The sequence below is a fragment of the Pogoniulus pusillus genome, chromosome 22 (assembly GCF_015220805.1).
Source record: "Pogoniulus pusillus isolate bPogPus1 chromosome 22, bPogPus1.pri, whole genome shotgun sequence".
Taxonomy (NCBI): Eukaryota; Metazoa; Chordata; class Aves; order Piciformes; family Lybiidae; genus Pogoniulus; species Pogoniulus pusillus.
Window position 1 is genome coordinate 6,032,403 of NC_087285.1, and position 22,050 is coordinate 6,054,452.

Consider the following 22,050-nt stretch of genomic DNA (forward strand, 5'->3'; position numbering starts at 1 on the left):
TGTTTAACTTGTTCTGCTTTCCAGTGCATTGCCAGGAGCCTCCTTTCTATTAGTGTCTAACTGTGTATTCTTTTCTCCTATTACACTTCCAGGTACTGTGTTCCTTCAGCATATGTATACAAATTTATACTGCTGCTTAGACAGTTTTGTCTCTGATTACAAACACAGTTTCTTTTAAAAGTTTCAGGTAGCCTGTTGCAAAGGCTGAATTCTTGTGCGAGTGTAAACAAGAGGAATTCATAGATAAATGTGTGATCATTAGTAAGGAACCTTGAACTGAGCCAAAGAAAATTGCAGATGTGCATTCATAGGCTCTGATCCAGCAAAGTGCTTAAACACCTGTTTTGCTTAAGAACGCAAGCAGCCCGATTGAAGTTAATGGGACTATTCAGGCTTAAAAATAAGCACATAGATTGAATAGTTGGATTTGAGCCAGGAATATTAACATGCAGGAGCCATTGTATTTATCAATTGTCTTTCCCTCATGGAGCAAGTTAGTGAAACAGTATCTGTTACAGTGAGTTCGCTTGTACTTTGTGCAGCCACAGAAATGGGAAAAACAGGAAGAATGCAGTACTTCCACAGAAAGGAATTAAAAGCTCCTCAATTAGAATCTTGGAATCTGCTTCCAGGCACCCAATGCTTTTCACCCAATGAAAAGTGCTTTTCTAATGTGGCATTTCTGCAAAGCAGAAAGACATATGTGCATGTATGCCATTGCTGCCTTTGGGCTGGCACTGCATCTGCAGAACCGGTTCTACCTAACACTCTGTACAAATGTCTTTGGCTGTCTCTCATGCAAGCAAAATGATGCTGATGAGTGAAACAAAATAATTTGCTAACTCTCCTGTCTGAAATCACACCATGTACTGATGAATCTCCACTCCGATTTTCTTTGTGTGAATCACCCATTCCCACTGATGGTAAAATGAAATTCCTTTCCTTACATCCTAATAAATCTGAGGAACATTATGTAAATTGAAAAATGCACCTTTGTCAGAATGCTGTCAGGTAGCACCTTTCACTCTGGAGCACTATTTGTAAGCACAGAGAAGCATCGAGAAAGGAGTAATAAATTGCTCTGGTACACTGTTCTGGCAGCCGTTAATAAATCAATGTGAAGGGGAGTTCTGAAGGGCAAAATGTTGCTGTCGGTAGGTGTCCAATTTAATTTTGCTCAAAATTAATATTTCGGATATGATAAGTGAACTGGCAGGAACAGATTTCATGATTAATTCTATGGAGTCAAAAATGCTTTGATGGCACTTTAATAGCAGCTTCACTGATCTAAAAGTCCCTTCAACTAAGCGGTGTGCTTGAGTTCCCAAATTATATTATTAAATCTCTTCTGTTAGTTTGTAAATAATGAAATGTTGCATAGTAAGAGGTGAAATTAATATTACTCTCATTTCTACCATGTACACTAGGTGGAGACTTAACTGCAGTTAACTTGGATATGTAGTGGTTTAAGCAGTATCAGGTAGAGGTCAATGCTTTTGAGAAAACAAGCATAAGTTATTTTGTTAGGTATCTAATTCTCTTGACCCTGCCAACAGACAATTTGAATGTCCTTGGTTTTGTGCTGGAATAAACCAGAGAAATGTTTGAAGTTTCATTAGTATCTAGTTAGAGTGGACTGAGAAAGCTTTTAAACGTACAATGATGTTAACAACAAATATGCATTTTGTTTTATAATGAAGACCTTTCATCCTTGCATCACAGGGACCTTTGCAAATGCTAATCACTGAAGATTTGCAGTACCCTTGTCAAATTTCATACCTAACATTTGTATGTACAAAACCATTCTCTTTAATGGAGTTGTCCTTTGTGTTGGACATTTGCTTATATGCCAGCTTGTGAAGGAGATTCTTCTATTATCATTGTACTGATAGAAAAACTGAGTTACAAAGGGCAAGCTCACATCGAAGTTAAATGCCGCCTTGAATCTGTAAGTATTTTACAACCTTTTGCTGTTCATTTTTCTTGTAAGCAGCAGAATTCTCAACTCTTGAGACAGGCGTGGTTCTACAGGTTTGTAAAAGTAGAAAGGCACTAGGAGTGGAGTGTTTGGATGTACATATGCATATTAAAAACTAGGAGAAGGTACATTTATGCAATACAGATGAAAAATCATGCAGATGCATAAAATGTATAAGAAAACTGATTAACTTTAGCAATGTAAATTACCCTTATGTTTATGCATTTCTTCAGCTTAGAATATTCATTAAAAGCCATAGAAACAAGGCATGTTTCTAGCTGTTTCCAAGAAGGTAGTACTCAACCTGATTAACTTATATTCTGAGCACAGTGTACATATTGAATTTGTGTAGAATCTACACTTTATTCCCTTTATAGCAAAGTGTACACAGGGTGAGCGAAACAAAAGCTTATGCCAATTTTACCTTGAAAGGAACTGTTTTGGGTGGAGTTGACATCAGCTCATCTCTCCCAAATTTTATCTGCTAATATTAGGAATTGGATTTTGCCAGGTTCAGTACAAAGCCAGTAAAACCAGGAAAGTAATCTTAGTGGCAGAGGTAACGTGGGGGGCAGAAGAATTTGGTGCTGGGGTGCTTCTGCTTCCTGTGGCTGCCCTGCACGCTCTGTGCAATGAGTCTCAGCTTGCCTCCCTTGGCAACCCCAGGAGATGTAGATACGTGTGTCCCCACTGTGGAGCATCTGCCCATCAAGCTACATGAGGAAGATGATTAATCAGCAGTTGGCCAGTGTAGGTGGGAACAGAAAGTCACACACAGCTTTTCAACTCAGCGTTGCATCTCTGTGAGAGCTGTGCTTTGCCTGGGCTGTGACACTGGTCCAGACTTCCATCTGGTGGTACTTCTTGAAACCTGTTGGTCTTAACAAGAACTGGGACCTGTGACCAGTTCTGATCTGGACCTCACGTATCTCAAACCTGGATGATAACCCAAGATGTGTTCTAAATATTCCTGTGTCTTCCTGCATTTGCCCTGCACGTTGCTGCTTATCTCGCTCTGTCTGCAGGGGACCTGAGCTCATCTTTGACAGAGACAGTTCAGTCATTCTGAGTTGCAACTGCCGCTTCCTTTTGCATTAGAAAGCATTAAGAAAGAACAATGTAAACCAAGAATCGTTTGACATCCAAACTTCATCTGTCAATCACAGAAGAATTTCTGAGAGGCTTTCTTATATGTCTGGATGAGTAAATGAAAAGGTGAAAATGAAAAATAAATTCTCTTGTATAAATGGAGTGCTTGGATTATAAACTAGCCATAATGTTCTGTTTCTGTGGCAACACAGAGGGACTGAAGGCTCTTACAGTAGTAGTTCTCTGACTCATTCCTTGAAATTAGTGCAGTCTTTTAATTTGAGGCTGTTGGTTTGGCAAAAGAACTTCAGAAGCAGCACTTTGATGTCTTTTTGTAGCTGAGGAAAAGCCTTTAATTAGGTCACCTAAACTTCATTTTCTTTCAAACTGCTCACTTTCACAATTCCTTTTTCCTTTCCTTCCTTTGATGTTTCAAAATATATGCTGGTGATATTTAAGTTTATTTATTATGCACTGGCATTAAACCTTTGCTATTAACATTTACTTATCTGCTTGAAAATTGATTAATTAATGAAGTATAGAAGGAGAATTATTCATTCAAGTCTCATTTAACATTCTACATGTTTGTCACAAAATACATATGTTGTACTCTGTAGCAGTAAAAACTGTACTGTAGGGAAAAGGGTGTTGTGTCTCACAGGACAATGGCTTTTCTGGGTTTAATTCCATGTGTAAGATGGAAATGAATTGGGACTAATTCATCAAGAATAGTCTAACTTCTGAGCTGACTGCAGAGTCAGACACATTTTCCCACTGTGACTGTGGGAAAATAGTAAGTGAAGAATTTCATAGGAGCTGATACTGAGGTATTTCAATGCAGTATCTAAGAGTTCTCTATGTATATTGTTTGGGAGATTCAGAGAAAGGTTTTGTTGATGGGCATGTTCAGACATGCAGTTTTTTGAGAGTTTATACAATTATTGTTATACAAGGGGGGAGCAGGAACAGTACCAGATGACCTAACATGCAATTGAAAGGATGAAATGCAGCCTGTGCAGCAGTACAGACCACTACCCACACACTGTTAATATTGTGTATTAGCAGCCTCATACTGAACACAGTGGCGGTCATAGCTGGATCCTTACAGAGGCTGTAACTCAGCTCTGGTAAATACTGATAAATATTTGTGATGCCAGTCTGTGAGTCATCTGATGAATTAAGTGAATTTGCATGAAGCATTGAATGACTTCTGTGCTTGATCTTGGTCTTGGTTTTGGAGCTGAAGAACAGCTCTGCTCAGGATGTGATCTGTTTATGGGGAGTTCTTCAGATAAACCAAGAACTGATCTTTTTGGCAGTTGGTTTGACAGATTGGCTTCTTTTTTCCAGACTTAAATATGTGGATCTGTATCTCACCTTGTAAAAGACTGTAGGGACGCATGGTACCTCACCTGGTATAAGAAGTCAATTCATAGAACAAAATAATTAGTAGGAACACACAGACAAATTTGGGGACTATAACTCTATGGTTTCTATGACTATGGTACTGTGCTGAAAAAAAAATGACTTAATAGCCATTCTCCTATCTGCTTTTGTTTGTGGTTTTGGATTGTTTTTTTTTTTTGTTGTTGTTGTTGGTTCATTGGGGTTTTTCTCTACAGTATTTTTTTCAAGGAAATTCCCTGTGCAAAACGCGGTAAGGTGCATAGAAGATCAGAATATACACATGTGTCCCTTTTATGTTTAGAAACACATCTCCTTGTCAGTTTTTGTTTCGTGATGTGCTGATATACTAGAGTATCAGAATGGGGTAGTTAATAGCAAAGCCCCATTATGTCAAGATCAGGCTTCTTAGGAACGGGAGTTACTTAGGAAAAGCAGTTATCCTGGTGCATTCCAGAGCATAGAAAAGACTTAGTAGTCATCTTAATGATGTCTTTATTTTTTTCTTTTTTCCCACCAGAGCACCAGTGTTCCCTGCAGAACATTCCCCTTATTCTCTATAGTTTTAAATAATCTAGATGGACAGAAACCCACTGTTAGCAAACAACAGGATCATACCAGCCTATACTGAAACTGTAGTCAGGTACAGGTGGTGAGCAGGAATGTACTGAAGAGTTTTGTGCCTGTAGGAGATGCAGAGACATAGAAAAGAAATCAGTGTGATCAGGAGCAAAACATTGTTCTTCTAGTAGGTGTTTTTTATATAGAAAGACTGATGGGGAATCAGGGGGAAGGGGTAGTCAAAACCAAAAAATGATCTTGTGATCCACCTGTGGGGAAATGGTGGCAGAAAAATCCGACTCCTGGTACATCGCCTAATGCTTTCCAAAGGGGTAAAAAATCTGTTCTTGGCAGGTTCTGTAAACACATTAGAGAGGGCTCAAGATGCTGTGATGGCATTGAGAAAGAAGGGAACTCCTGCAGAAGCGGGGAAATTAATGTGAATTTGGTACTGAAATGTTAATGGTCTCTTTCAGTGCATCATAGGTTGAAACTGAAGACCCACAATATGTTACATTTGTTTTTCCTGTTCTCTCATGCTTTGATTAGACTGCACAAATAGAATCATATTAATTGTATGTCATCTTACCATCTGCAATTGAAATTCAAGGCTGTAGCACAGCCTTTTGATTGAGATGCAAAAGAGCTCTGGTAGTACCTTCTAATAAAAGAATTTGCAGCTCCTGTTTTGCAAAAAGTTTTATTCTTCCTTTCCTCCCCCTGCATCCCAGGTTTTGGCAGCCCTCTGAGTTATTTTGTTGCTCAGTGATATTTTTTCCTACTGACAGGTGATGATTTGAAACAAGAAAATCTCCTGCACCAGAAGGTATTCCTAATGCTTATCTTACTGATAAACTGAGGTCAGGTTCAGAGATGTACACATTGAAAAATAAATATGCATAATGGAAATTTTCTTGCAGTTTTAGAATTATTAACTTAACTTATTTCACCATGGAAGAAAATGAGTCCAGGCCATACACAAAGAAGGAGAAAAAATAGTTTTACTAGTGGGTATCTTCTAGCATAGATTTTGTGATAGCTCCTTAGAAGATGGCTTTTTACCTACTCTTAAGTAACTCTTACTGAAAGCAAGAAAAGCAGCTAATCTGTTTGCCAGCCCACACAAAGCCATGGATCAGTTGTACAGTAGATGTTTTTCCTTGTAATACTGCAGAGCTTCTAAAATTCCTGTGCCCCTGACGTATTTGTTCATAGCATGCTTCTACTTGTATTTTGCACCCTAAGGATGAGCTAAGATCAAGCTTGCATGTCTGAGTTCTTGTTAACTTTTTTTGTGTAATGCTTCACACCTGTGCAAAATGACAGTGCAGTGCAGTGGGGTCTGATCTCTCGGGCACAAACAGATAAAGCAAGACCATTTTCACACAGCTTCGGTGAGTTTCCTTTGCTAGAGAAGGTGTGAAAAATCTGTTGGGTGCAAGATGTTGCCTAGACAAGAGTCCCTGACTTGCTGCTGTCCTGTCGCCAGCATTTGTACACTGTTCAAATGGGTATGAGTGTCTGCCATTCAGATTTAGCAGTAATTATACATAGGATGTCAGACACTTCCTGCAGTCTTAATGTCTGCACTGACATAAAAGGGAGTGGAGAATTTAATTTGTAATCAGCATTGATGTGTCTGATTTGTGTATGACCTTCAGTATACATGGGTTACCTTTACACAAGCTTCTAGCAAGCTAACCTCAAGTTAGCTCTCAACCTAACGCTGTGTCTGATACCTTTGTGGCAAACTCTGCAGGACTGTGTATATCTGTAATTTGTGGGTGATTTTGATAGCAGCTGTGGTTAGTGAGATTCTGTGAAATAAATAATCAACAGTACCCTTTGGTTCACACTTGCTTATCTCACTACTGATAAGCTTGGACATTTGGGACCTTGTAGCTAATAAATCTTTGACAGTAAAACACAAGAATATCTGCCCAACACAGGCTCTTTCATCTTTCATGAAGGATCTGTCATCTAATTGACACCTTTAGTCTGAAGTTTCTGAAACCATGTTGCTCTTAATAAATGTTATCTACGCATTAAGCTGTCATTGATCTGTACACGTTAAAGAAAAGCAAAGCCAGCTCGCTGTGGAGCACTTGAGATTTGCATTTTGTGTAAAATGCTCTGAATAAAGCAGCCATGCTCAGTGATATGCAAAGTAATCCCCATATATTATCACTTGCAAATAAGCGGCATGATTGAAGGACAGACTGCTCTCAGAATAAGGTGGCTGCTACTTCAGTCCTCAGGTGTAGTCAAAGTCTTAGTCTGTTATACTGGTTGCTGCACCAGTACAATTATTTTATCTTGTTCTTGGTGTTCTGAGGGGTCCCAAATGTCCTGATCATCTGTTGCCCTTCTTTATTACCTGTGCTGTCTTTCTCTGTCTTAGCAGGGGCTTCTGTTACACAAACATTTAATTCAGCATTCAATATTACCAAAGAGAAAACACATCTCGAGGGCAGAGTGGTTCCACTAGAGAGCATTAGCCACCACTGACAAAGAAATTCTGAACTGGTTCCGAAGAGGCTAGCTAGCTACCCTGATGCCTCTGAATGAAAGCTGGGGAAGCTTCCACTGCAGTGGCAGTTTTTACCTTACAATCTATTACCAGTTGTACTTACAGAATAACATAGGCAGAATTAGCCAAATTATACTCAGATAGCTGTGCTGAAACATGCAGTGTGCTGGCAAATTGTGTGGGGCAGCTGTATGGCAAAATGTTTGGAGTTTTTCTGCTATCTTTTTTATCAGTTCCTTGAGAGGAATAATTTACTCCATTCTAACTCTGTTGGCAATAAAGCTCTTGCAAACAGGACTGATAACTGTTGCAAATTCATATACTTAGTATTATTTTAAGGAGTCAAAAGGTTTTGTTGTACCTGTCCTTATTACTATTAGTAAATCCTTACAGCCTGTAGAACACCTGGGTGTGGAGAGAGGTATGAGAGTGGAGAAGGCAACTTGTGTTTGTGCTGTTGTAGCAGCTAGTAGGTTTCTTTGGTTTTCTGGCTGCCTCTGTATCGTTCTTACTCAGCTAAAGCGCAGAAGAGGAGGATAGTTGTGAAGTATGACATGTAAGGAAAGAAACTGTGTCTATTAAAAGTGCCTTGTTTTTCATAAAGATTCATTCCACTTAACCACAAAAGAGAGACTTTTAATTAGACTTTTGAATCCACTAGGAAAAACAAATACCAATACTTAACTACTCATATATGACATGATGGAAAATTGCTAATGTAATTAGTTTTTAATAGTGTTAATGACTCTCATTTCTTATTAATAAGAATTAAATCTAATGCAAGAATGTATGAAAAATTGTTGCTGCCTGCTTTCCTGCCCTTGAATGTAAAGCAGTTGTGTGTACTTGAAGCCTTTTTTTCCTGCTCTCTGAAGTCAGGTGGTGCTGTGGGATTTTGTATTATCACAGCCTACCTGGCATATGGCAGGAGGATTCCAAGGGGATGGAGTCAACAGGTAGAATTTTTTTAAGATAGCAAGTGGCTTTTGCATTCTTGGAAGTATTGCAGCAAGCATTGAGATGTTGTAAAAGAGACAAAATTAAATCTCGGGTTGAAGATATACAGGGAAACTGCTTTAACCATTTAAGGCACAGGTGCACTAACAAATAGCCATGGAAAGGGTTTTTGTAGAGAAGGGTGGGCTGATACATGGTGCCTGGTGCAATTAGAAAAAGAAGTCTGGACACCTCTGGCTGTCAACACTTCAGAAGTGACCTTGTTCAAAATGTGAATCATTTCTATCAGGTGACACATCAAAGTGCTTCATGGAAGCAGCCCCAGGCCTTGGCCTTTCAAAATGCAAATCCAGGCTGCTTGAACATGACAGTGAAAACTACAAGTTTTATGATTCTAGCAGTAGACTAAGAAGTAAGCTATGTGCTAGTGTAGAAGAGAAAGTTAATAAACATTGTGGACATCTGTACAAATAACTTGAAACATGAGCATAGCTACAGGCTGGACTTGACCAAAATGTTTTTAGATAGCTTATTAGGTTTCTAGGCAGCTTAAAGAAAAGCACAGTGTTGATTGTGGTTCTCGATAGAAAGAAGTACACTAAGAAAGTCACTAATTTCTCCAGTGCTGAAGCACCTGCATTTCTATGTGTATTGTGCATGTATTGTAGGAATGCTTTTTGTGATTTTTACCTGTATGCTACTCCTGCCACTTGGCTTAAAACAGGAACATTTTTTGTTATTTAAATAATTACTGTTCAACAGTTGATTGATCACAGTCGAAGTTGGTTACAGACTCAATATGTCTGTTCTGCAGTGTCTGTACAAAATGCGGAGTGCTTACCCTTACTTGTGTTATTTGGAGGAAAGATAGAATGGTATTTGAAATTGTTTCTCTGGGAGTACAGTCATAAAAAGACATATTGACTTGCTGACTGCTTTTATTCTAAATATTATGATTCACTTGTTTCAGTTGCTTTCAGTGAGATGATTACATTGTCCTCAATCTTGCAGCCCAGTTTAAGATTCAGGCCTAACAGGGAACTTTCTGTGAGTTAAACTCAGTAACCTGGAAAAAGTAGCTCTGTAATTGCTATTTTATTTGTATAGATACAAATGCAAGGGACAGAAATTAGTGGGGAGGATTTTATGCACATGTTCACGTTTTTATACAGGTTTTCTATCCAAATCCAGCTGTTCATGGGTTTTGGTTTTTGTTTTTTTCTTCTTGTTTGTTTGTTTGAAATAAAAGCCAAGCACCCAGCAAAAGAAACCCCAACACTGTGCTCATATTTCTTTCCAGCCTAGTGTATTTGTGCTTTCAGAGCCTGCCATTACTTTTGCTGTATTTTCTTTGTGACAGACCATTGCATTCAGGCCCTTAGGCTGCCTTTCATCCTGGCATTCAATAATAATGGACAGCGTGTAAAGATCTGTAATCAAAAGGTAAACACTGCAGCATTGTGTACAAATAACTCTTGAGATATTTATCCTGAAAGACATCCAGGTTAACATTTTAGCTGAGGACACTAGGGAAAACCTACCTGGTGGTGAGCGAGCTCTTTTCTTGTGTTTTGTTTTGTGTCGAGCTGTTTCTCCAGCACATTTAGCTGTGTGAGCTTGCAGCCCTTGTGCTGCTGCAGCAGTGAAGCCGTCTCAGCCTGACAGCTCCCCGAAACTCATTCACTCCTGGCTTATCCCTTTTCTTGTCCTCATGCCCATTTAAGCAACAGTTGCTGCAGGATTCCATAACCCTGTCTTGTACCACTTTCACGGTACTGGTGTAGTTTTCTCATTACTGTCCTCTCAGACCTGGTAACAGAGGTAGTTATCCTGGTACAGGCACACTTCTATTCCATAACTCCATCCAGTATGACAAAAGAAGTAAGCCAGATGGTACAAGGTGCTTTCCAGAGGTGCAGTTATTGCTATGCCATATGTCATTCTAAAAGTTACACCCTAAGTTAGAGTTGGTAATAACATGAGTACACAAGCAGAGCAGACAGCTGTCTTAAAAGGGAGGTGGGGAAGCCAGCACAAATATGTAAAGAGTGGCAAAAAGCAAGGGACAGCAGAAATTTGTCCTTGCAGAGCTATAACAAAATCCATATCAACTCCTGTAGTTTAAAGGTCGTGTATGGAGATAGATCCACTGAGCTCCTTGCTACAAGTCATATTGGTGGGCTCTGGGGCTGCTTTGGGTCTCAAACATGTGGAATAGAGATTGCTCTGTTGCTTTGGAGGGTGTCTTGTGTGTGGGGTGAGTGGGTGAGCTACAGCCTCTTGTCAAGTCTTTTGATCATGCACACATTCCTTGGATGCCTCTACTTCTTTATCAAAGACTTTGCTTCACAACCATATGACACTTTCTGACAACAGGCCAAGGGTTTCACTTCTCCCCCTCTAGTCTACTCTTGTGAGATTACCCCTGCCTCACTGGTACCCAGAGTGTAATACATGGACTTGTCAAAGCAAGCCCAGAGGACAACTGTGAAGATGACCAGGGGGTAGGAGCATCTGCCTTATGAGGACAGGCTGAGAGAGTTGTGGTTGCTCAGTCTGGAGAAGAAAAGGCACTAGGGAGACCAGCCTGGAAATTTTTGGAAACTCCTATTCCATTTTTTATGCCCTTAGATGCTGCTAAAATAAAACCATATAAGGGTTATCAGATAATGATATAATTTATCTTATAATTTACTTGAATTAGGTGTAAAAGGAGAGAGTAAAGAAAGCAGTAATTCAGGTCTTTTTTCCAGTCTTTCCATTTTGCTCATATGGTCCTTCAGCCCTTCTGTGCATGATAAAGTGAATGCTCTGTACAAAAGGTACTTATGCCATGGACAATAGACCAGGTTAACTCATGACAAATTGAGCTGTCCTAGTTACAAACACATGATTCAATTCCCAAAAGTGATTTAGTTTGGCCCCAGCAACAGTGAGCAGAGCCCTAGATCTGAATGTGTGGAGCTCTCTACTCCCTATCTGCATAAACATCTGTTTCTTCAGTCTCCCAGTACACTGATATCTTGTGCACAGCTGCTGTCATACAGCTTCCTGCAAGAACTTCAAGATTTAGCTGTCCCTTTTTGCATCTGTAGCATTAATGACCCCTAGAGAAAGCAAGCTGGATGGGGTGGAGTAATGATGAAAGTGGTGAAAGTGGGTCAAGCTTTGGTTCTTCTTTCCTCCACAAGCATGCTGCCTGACAGCTGAGCCTTCTTGTGTGCTAGACATTTAGGATGAAGAGAGAGTGGAATATGTGCCCTGAGCAAAGTGGAGGCAGGGAGAGAATTTTGGTGTTCTGAGGGCTTCTCAAGAAGCAGAGTGACAGCACTGGCATGTCATTAGCCTCTCAGGATTGTGTCTTGATCATCAGATCGTAAAATTGGAGTATATCACTATTAAGGCTTTACTTTTAAGGTTTCCTTGGCTTCCTATATTTTCTGTTTTGTTTTCAGATAAAAAACTGAAATACCATGGTGACAAATTCTGTATAAACATCAAGCAAACAGGCAGGTCAGCCAGGTTTTATCATATTATTTTACATGACATATTGAGTAGGAGCACAGTGAAGGCTGGCAAAGCATTCACTCATATTGAAGCCAGTCCATTGTCTCATGCAGTGGATAGAGATGATTCTGTTTATAATAAAAAAGAACAAGCTCTCTGAGAAACCAGAAGTGACATGCTGTGTGGTGAATCTCTCTGTTACAATTTGAAAATCAGAGGGATTATTTAATTATGCTGTGTTTTGTCTGTGATGTTTTGAGCGGCAGTAATTTTAATCTGCCTTCCCAGAGCCAGAGATTACTACCTACTTCAGCATTAATTATGCTAAAGTTAACAGGACTACTCGCAAATTAAAACAATGTTCACTAAAAGGTGAGTCTCATTCTCGTTTTTAGCCTAGGATATAAAATAATAATAAATAAATGAAAACCAGTTAATTCTCATGGCAACCTGTTGGTGACAGCAAAGTTACACTGAAGTGCCGTGTGCATTCAAAAACAAGCACAAGTGCACCAAGCTGAGCCCTGCATATTCTCAGAGAAAGATGGACTCAACAGATTTTCATTAAATTGCTTAATTATGTTTATATAGAAAGCACCTGGTTTCTTCTAGTTTTAAAGTGACTGTCTGACCCAGCCAGTGCCTTAGCTTAGCTATTTTGTCACAGGGACTGTGACAAAAATTGCAGATGCCAGGGTAGAGGATAACCCTTTTGTTTCTTTTAGGTAGGAACAAAAATTCTCATTCTGAGAGCAAATTAAACCTCATCTTTAGTAGCAACAAAATTTCTCATTTCAGAGAGCGAATTAAACCTCATCTTTCAAATGGAGTCACTGTATTGTCTTTGTTTGTGAGCAAATGAAATCATTGTGATCAGGTGTGGGCATGAAATAGCACCTGATGTTGATTAGCTCTAATTTTCAGCCATTTCTTAAAACCCATTTGGGTTGAAGGAGCTGTTTGCTCCTATTGTGCTCCAAGCTTGACAAGACACAGGACCTTCTTGAAAGATGTGGAGGATTCAGGTATGGTTTATTTACTTACCTAAGTAATACCATGTAGAAAGTTGTCCAAATGTAGATCCAGTTAACTGGTAAAATAATTGAGTGTTGTTAGATATAGGCCATACCTCTAATGAAATTGAAAAAGGGACCAAGGTGTCTGCATGGAGAAACCATGCCTTCTGTGCTGTTGAGCTTAATGAAGGTTAGAGAAGCAAAATTCTTCATTCAGGTGTTTACTGAGGCCTGAGATAATACCAGCAGTCAAGATTTGAACAAATGTGGTTACTTTGCCAAGCCTAGATTGATGTTTGAGTATCAAATTGTTTCTGCTTTTTAAAAATGAAACTCTTTATTCTCATTCCACCCCCAGCAGAAGTAAGCTGTTTTGTTTAGACTCACTGACTCTAAGCAGGGTGCTGGGAGAGAAATCCAAGTAAAACACAGCCCCAGAAAGGTTTGTGCAAGCTACCGGGAATAGAAAGTGCTCGAGTTCATAAAGGAAAAGCTGAGTCATGCTAGTCTGCTATAGCTTGGGTTATTCCTGTCTTTGTGCAGATAAATGTGTTGCAGTGGATGCATTAGGACTTAAACTTCAGGGTGAAGGAAGCAGGAAAATAATGAAACAGACATGTTTTGAGATTTATTTATTTGTATGTATGTAGAGATACAATAGCGTAAGTAGAGAAAATCAAGTGATTTGCTGCTTTAATTTTGTCTGATCAGCTGTAACTCTAGATTATCATACAGATTTCCTGGAGATGAATCATTCAGTCTGCTTTAAAAATGTGAAATGATTGATACCAATTTTCTCTTGAGAAAGCCATGTTTAGTTAAATGGCAAGCTTCCTCTAATGAAATAATCTGCCAAAATCTGGGCTGTTGTCCACAAAATGCAGAGAGGCTGAGAAACAAAGATGGTTGATTGCTAACAAAGACCTATTTTTACTGTCAATCAGGGCTTTTTATTTCAAGATGGACAAAACTTTCAGATGTGATTTTGTAAGCCTTTTGCAGCAAGTCCATGACATTTCAGGAAAAAAACTTCACCTTAAATTCTGTTTTTTTTCATCCTCTTTGTGGCAGTCTGAGCAGATTGAGTTCTGTGCTTCTCATTCCCACAAAACTGACACTTGCCCCTGTGTTGTCACACTGTTAGCCCTGCTGTAGGAAGGAATCTGCAGAGTTGAATTCAAGAAGTTCTTGAATTACACCACAAGTCATATTATCACTCACTGTCTACAGAGAGTGAAAGTTTTCCATTTCCTTCTAAGGATGGGAAGTTTGGAAACCTTGAATGGATGTATATGTGAGACTTCTGAGCTTTTATCTTATTTAAATTATAAACTACACTTCAAGAAGCCTATGTGTCAGCTTCCATCATCAGTAAGTTCGCAGATGACCCCAAGCTAGGAGTAGGTGTCGATCTGTTGGAGGGCAGTAGAGCCCTGCAGAGGGACCTTAACAGGCTGGATGGGTGGGCAGAGGCCAATAGGATGAGATTCAAGAAGGCTAAATGGTGACATCAATCACAGCTACAGACTGGGGACAGAGTGGCTACAGAGCAATCAGGCAGAAAGACTTGGGGGTACTGGTAGATAGTAGTCTGAACATGAGATAGCAGTGTGCCTAGGTGGCCAGGACAGCCAGTGGCATCCTGGCCTGGATCAGGAACAGTGTGGCCAGCAGGAAAAGGGAGGTTATTCTTCCCCTGCACTCAACACTGGTCAGGCCACACCTTGAGTGATGTGTTCAGTTTTGGGCTTCTCAATTCAAGAGACGTGTTGAGATACTGGAACCTGTCCAGAGAAGGACAACGAAGCTGGTTAGAGGCCTGGAACACAAACCCTATGAGGAGAGGCTGAGGGAGCTGGGGGTGTTTAGCCTGGAGAAGAGGAGGCTCAGGTGTGATCTCATTGCTGTCCTGAAGTGAAGCTGTGGCCAGGTTGGAGTTGGTCTCTTCTGCCAGGCAACCAGCAATGGAACAAGGGGACACATGTTGTCAAATTGTGGCAGGGGAGGTCTAGGCTTGATGTTAGGAGGAAGTTCTTGCCAGAGAGAGTGATTGGCATTGGAATGGGCTGCCCAGGGAGGTGATAGAATTGCCATCCCTGGAGGTGTTCAAGAAAAGAATGGATGAGGCACTTAGTGCCAAGGTCTAATTGATTGGCTAGGGCTGGGTGATAGGTTGGACTGGCTGATCTTGGAGGTCTCTTCCAACCTGTTTGATTCTATGATTCTAATGCATTGTCCAGAGAGCAGGCTGGAAATACTATAGAGATTTTATTTATTTGGTTTTGCCAAAGAAAAAAACAAAAGCAAACCTGGAGTTGCAGGTTCATTTAAGAGATAGTGTGGGGTGAGGCTTTGAGGTGTTTCTGGAGTGGTATTTTCTATGCTTGTGAGAAACATGGAGCTAGTGCTACCTAGCTTGACTGACTAGCTTGTGCAACAGTAGCTTGTGTTCTCTAGCTTGGCTGTGAGGCTGAGCAATGTTCTTCCCTCACAGCTAAAAGGAAGTGAGATTGTGCCTTAACAAATGAAACTTTTTTCTGCAGGAATGTTGGTGCTGTAAAGCTAGAAGAAATTATTCTGTGAACAATGCATCAAAGTGGAAGGTCTCTGATAGCCACCTTAACTTGCAAGCTAAAATGTGCTTAGTTCTGCTAAGTAGTTTGGATTAGGTGGTAACGCAGTGATGGTGGCAACTTTTCATTGTGTCTGTCTTGACATTTTCTCTTTTGTATTCCTGAGGGATGAAAATACAATTCTTCTCTGGGTTTGTAATTAGGAATGGAGCTGTCTGAAGAACTGTTGCTGTGCAGCTCAGTCTTGTGCACTCCTGTAATTTTAGTCCTCTTTGGGAATTCAAGGAGAAACCTGAGATACCAGCTTTGTCAAGCACTTCTCATGTAATAAGCTTTTTTTCTCGGGTTGTGAAATGTTGAAGATGACTTATTTCTTTCATTAAGAACCTTTTTAAAAGGTGCAAAGTCTTTTTCTGTCTCATAATTCTCACTTGAACAATTGGTGTCTTCCTTCTGTCCCTCTCCTTCCAGCATATGAGCTGTTCTGCTAAAAGTCAAATTTAGTCATCGTAAAGGGATTTTCAGTCAGGATAGGGTAAAGCAGAGTGTGAAGTTATAGATGTTCATCGGTAATGGGTAACTGTTTAGAGGAGAATTGACTGCTGAAGAAGATAGCTGTTAGTTCAGACAGGCATACATTAGCAAAGAGAAAATATCTACATACGTATATATAGCTTTGTCAGTGTGATGCTGATTGATGGGCAGCCTAGAGACATAAAACAGCCATCAACCTTGGGGGCTCATTGGGCAGCTGGGTTTGCTAGCAATGCATATTCGATCTCAGATGTCATTATGCTGCTCCTCTTTGTGTCCTATTGTGTTGTGATGCTGCACTACATCACGGCATTGATGCTATACTGCACAGCAAAATGCAACATAATCTACCTTGCTGCATTCGGAAGAGGAAAAATAAGCATTTACTGTCTATCAGTGTGGATAGCAAACCTCTTATCGGCTCTTAACCATGTTTGTAAGCAGGTTAAGAGGGTAAGTGCCCATGGTTTGCTAGTTCAAAGCACCTGCACTGATAATGCAAACTAATGTGTCGTTAAAGCTCCTAGCAAGTTACTTCTCTCTGCAGTTGAGTACTGGAGGTGCAAACTGTGGCAAACAAACATTGATTATAGCTACAAGAACTATCATCACAGTCCGTAGAAGTGTAGGCTACATTCACAGAAGTTTGTTTCTCTTGACAGATCCCAGCAGTGGGGAAATTGAGGACTAACATTCTTGTCATAATTGTCATTGCACTATCTGGCGGATAAAATTGATATCTTAGCTGAATTTTGAAATTCACAGCTGGTACCACTGGGTTCTGGGTCCCTGCTCCTTTACTTGAAATGGTCTGGAAAAGGCTGGCATGGCTGCTGGGGAGACAGAGGAGGAAGCGAGCCCAGAACCAGGGAAGCCTTCACTGCTTGTTCCTGCACATGAAGCATGTGCTCTGCACCTCAGGTGGCAGAGATGTTTGACTGCTAGTTGTTCACAGCTGATAAAGGGGAACTCTGAGCAAAGGAAGTGGAAGTTTTTTGCCTTCAGGAGAAGTGATAATAAACATGATTGTTTTACTCAAGGCAGCTGGCACAGAGGACTCTGCCTCTTCTAGGTTCAGTGCTATGCTGGAGAGTAGAAATTAATTTTGAATGTCATCTCTCTCATGTGTTGGATGATATGAGCTGGGTGTTTTGTTTCTCGTGTATCAGCTTTACCAGACCCCACACACTGTGTTCAGACTTGTAATAGGTATATTTTTCAAGAGTAAGTGTAACCTGCTATTAATACTCCTACACTTCCCACCTGTTTCAAAATGAGCCCATTACTCTGCACTGGTATGTGATGTGACCCTCAGTGCTTGAGGCCAAAACTTGATTCCTTCAGAGTTGTCACATAGTCTTGAGAAATACAGCCTCTCTTAAGAGTAGTGAGAACAGAGATCGGGAGAAAGAGAAGTGTGTTACACATATTATAAAGACAGCTCACTTCTACTTGAAAAACTAGACAAATCCCATGGGAATATTACTCCTCCCTTCGTGCTCTGTAGTCTTCAGGCAGGCAATACAAGAGATTGCTGATGGTAGGTCTCAGTAGGATTTATCTTCATTTTTCCATTTATCTCTGGTTACTCACTCTGCTTGCACACAGCTCCCTTTCTCTTTCACCAGACAGTCCTTCAGCTTTTGTTTCTGTCCATTTCTCCCTAAAAGTGCATGCACAGTAGGGCAAACTGCAGGCATGGACAAGCTTGCCAAGGAGCTCAGATTGGCCTCAGCCTTCGTGATTGACTGTCCTCATGTTAGGCTTGTTGCTGTTGCCCAAGAGAGACAATGGCAGATGATGATGTTAAGGTCAGGGGACACCATTCCTAATGCCTTCCTCACAGACACATCAGCAAAGTAATTTTTCTTTATTTTTCCACCTCTATTTCAGTCTTTTCTTGCTCTTCCTTGGGGCAAACATACTTAAGGTTTTTCTCTCATGTTAATGCAACAGAATCTGTGTAGAGAAATGTGGAGAAGCCAGGGTTTAGTCCCATGAAATCAGTATGAGCTCTGCAGTTTGTTTCAGTTGCAGACAAACACAGGGTGTTCTCATGCATCTGTGTCTGTCCATGTTTTCTCCACATTTCTCAATAAAACATCACAAAACATGGTTTTGGAGATCTCTCCATTGCTCAGAGACAGGGAGCTGGCTTGGCAGGATGTCCATTTAGCTGGCTCTGAAAATTATGGGACAATAAAACATTACAGTTGTTTCTTCCGCTTAAAAATTGCTTTGTAACTTCTGTCTGGATTTGTATCTGAAGTATGCAGATGATCAGCAGCATGCTAATGTGTGTGCACGTCTGTTTAACAAATAGGCATGTGGTGAAAATACGACTTAACCCAGATTTGTTCCAGTTAGCTGTCCTTCAGTAGTCTAGATGGAAATTCCTGTTGGCAGAAGCTTACAGGATGACCATCTGAGTATTGGACAACATGCACAAGGTTATAGCCCATGGGGAAACAAATTAGGATGCTTCTTTCTGATCTCACTTTCTCCTCTGCTGTCCTGTCCCTCACCTGCTTGAAAATGACTGCAATAACTCAGAGACTAGTTGCAAGATGGGAAACCTTCATCTGTTTTTCTGTCTGCAGAGACCTGACACATCTCAAAATTCCTATGGAATTTTTATGGGAATTATTGATAAGGTACAAGGCAGGCAATTGTACTTCTAGTGTACATGTAGAGTGAGAAGCACTAGGAGGTCTACGTGCAACGTGGCTTAGCATGTTCCAGCAAGGCATTCAGGGCCTTTAATGAGATTTTGGATCTTCTGCAACCAGCACTAGAAAGCCACAAAAGCATAAAAAAACCCTACAGAACAATAATTATACAGCATAAATGACCTGAGATAAAAGAAAACCCTTTCACTCCACTGGAGACTGGCATCTGTATGTATAAAGTGGGGAATCTATAAAGCTCATTGATTGGTATTTCAAGCAATTAATCTCAAAGCATTACTAATTATTAAATAAAATATATAGTACAAATAGGGTGCAAGGAAGCTATCAATACTTCCCAGCCATTACAATCCCCTACAGTCTTAGGACTGAATAGTATGGTGCTTGCTTGTTTTTACTACCACCAGTGCAGCTTGACTTATCATTTCCACAAGTCCAAGTACAGAGGGAAGTCAAGGCTGCTAGCTTTTGACATGCACTGCATATCTGTGGGCTAACGGAAAGGAGAGGGTGTGTTATGCTGGCAGGAGTAGCTCTTAGGGCAAGCCTCTGTAAGAACAAGGCATTACTAATTTCAGTACATATTACAAATGTGTCTGTATATCTAGTCTCTATTTTCTTTATTTCTGACCTTTATTCCATGGCCTTTATCACCACCATAGTACCTTAGTGCAGAAAGAAGATTTTTGGCTTCATAAGCTTTAGATATTGATTTTTCCTTCAACTGTCTCTTGATTCAAGGGAAAGAAATGTGTAATTTCAACTAGTGCAGCTCATATCACAGCCAGATTCAATATTAATGTACTAGATAGGCATACATGGAATATTACCTTCTAATACCCTTATCAATGCTTTTAATGCATTTCTTTGTTCTGCCACCTCAATGTCTGGAGGATTTGTTAAAAAAACTTTTTTTTAATAGGTTGTTAAATGGCATTTTATGTTGATTCTCAGTACTCTAAAAGGTGTCTGTTATCAATAGCACTGTCCTGCAGGCACACATTGAAATGATGCTGCTTACACCATTTTATCAAATGGAGCTGTGCTCATACTTATAATATGGATGTGATATTAATTAAGATAAGTCCTTGGATGTCATGTATGAGTCCAGATCTCTGTAAATAGAAACATCAGTGAGCTGAATGTGAGGTGAGGTATTTTGTTGTCCATATTATGCTGTATGGTGTCCTTTGGGTGAGATAGTGGAAGTCTTTGTTTCAGTCTGTTCCTTGAGGAAAATAAACTGAGTGCTAATCCAAAGATTTGGAATATTTAAAAAGTATTAATCAACCTTCCTAATGGCTGCTATTTGGCTAATCACACGCAGAATGGCAAATGGTTGTAAAGATGTCAAAGAGATACGCAGCACACCCACTGTTTGAGCGCTTCCCATTCTCATTAAAATAAGCTCTTACAGCCCAGCTGGAGTAATCATGTGATAAAATACTCAAATTAAGTGCATTTAATAAAAAAACATGGCAGGGAGCTTTGTTAAGGATCTTTTTAGTGTATTTTTGCATTTGTGCTAAGGACATCAGAAATAATTTAATCATTGCCTGATTATAAGAATGTTAGAAATAATGGGATCATTGCTTTATCACATGTGGACTAATTCAGAGGCTCATTATTTATTTGTCAAGCATTAAGTATCAAATCAATTTGGCTTGATACTTGAAAGCAGGAAATTTAAGATGAAAGTTGAAATGGAGATTAAGAAGTAAGATTAAATGTAATGAAAGCAGACGAATTTTGCTTGTTAGAGTCATGCCTGCAAACAGATAGGTGGATAAAGTCAGTCTTAGTCTGATGTATTCTGAAGTGGTAATGTATTATGCAATGAATGGTTTATGGTTTTGGACAGTGTCCTATTTTTAGTGCCTTTATATCTTTACATTTTGTGTCATTCATAGCTAGAACTATTTTAAGATTTGTCAAACCACTTTTTACACTTACCTATCCTTTAATAAAAGTATCTTCCTCTATAATTGGTTTATAAACTGAATATTCTTATACACAGTTGCAAGAAAAAAAATCATTCTTTGGTACTTCTTTGTGTTAAAATGGTTTGGACTGAGTTTCAAAGTGCATTGGGTTGCTCTCCTTTTTCTATAGAAGTGTATGTATAGGTGTCTATGGATCTTTGTTTTTGCTACAGAAATATTTTGTTATATAAAAGAAGATTCAGAGAATAAAACTTACAGAAGCTGGATGGTAGGCAAACTGCAAAGGGAGAGTAGGACAAAAGATGAAGTCTTGAATTGTTTGGTTTGATAGAATTGTGTCAGTCTCCTTGGGTTAGGAAGTTTTCTTGCAATGTTATAGAAGAATGGAAATATCTATGTTAATCACAGAGGTGTGCTCTTCTGTTGCTATTTCCTGGTGTTTTGCTGTGTTTTGAGGTCCTGACTGTGAGAGAATATGGTTCAAAAATCTTGGCAGGGAAAGAATCTTGAATTTGCAAAAACGGCTCAAAATTATTTGGAGATAAAGGAAGTTCTTTGCTTGGTCTGTTCCACAGGTTGGATGGCTACTAAATCTACTGGGTAGTGAGTTTACATCTGTGTGAAGGGCAGAGGAGTCTGTTTCATTTCTCAAGCTTCTGCCTATTCCAGTAGTTCTGCAGAACTCAGTGTCACCTCAGAGTGAGCTGTGGGTGTACACTTTGTCTCCAGTGTGCAGTCACATGGGTTGAGCCTCCGAAATGAGCTTTTACAGACCTATCAAAGAGCCCTCATGCTGCTCAACACACAGGTACTGGCCTTGCTTCCGTGGGCTTGCAGACTGCAGAATTTTCTTTGGGGATGGTTTTGCTTCCATGGGCTTGCAGACTGCAGAATCTTCTTTGGAGATGGTTTTGCCTGGTGTGTCGGATAAATGGGTGGAATAAGTCCCCTGAATATTTTATGCTTACTGAATTAATCTTACTTAATACAAGCTGTCAGACAACATTACTATAATTATATTTACATAACTTGAGGAATTTACTTCACATTAGTTTAACCTTGCAGAACGTGTAATGTGTGTTTGTGCTACTGCCCTCGGTTTCACGGAGTCAGCCTGCTCAAGTGTTTCTCAGTTTGTGATTGATTTGTCTTCCAGCTGCTAATGTGAGGGGTGAATGTAAACACCGTTGTTACAAAGTTCTGATATATGGAGCTCTCTTTGTTACATTTAGTCAATTAAATTAACTGCACTGCCTCTTGCTTGGAACATG

General features: G+C 39.8%; 1 protein-coding gene across 24 annotated transcripts in view; it reads left to right on the forward strand.

Annotated features, from left to right (window-relative positions):
- Positions 1 to 22,050, forward strand: part of TENM2 (teneurin transmembrane protein 2) — a 1,869,083-nt gene that overhangs the window by 150,570 nt on the left and 1,696,463 nt on the right. For 23 of the 24 annotated variants that reach the window (XM_064161557.1, XM_064161558.1, XM_064161556.1 and 20 more), the window contains exon 1: positions 12,978 to 13,051. The exons of the other annotated variant lie outside the window; for it this stretch is intronic. The gene's annotated coding sequence lies outside the window, so the exon portion shown is untranslated. Of the gene's footprint in view, positions 1 to 12,977; positions 13,052 to 22,050 lie in introns of those variants that run through there. 24 annotated transcript variants of the gene reach the window in all.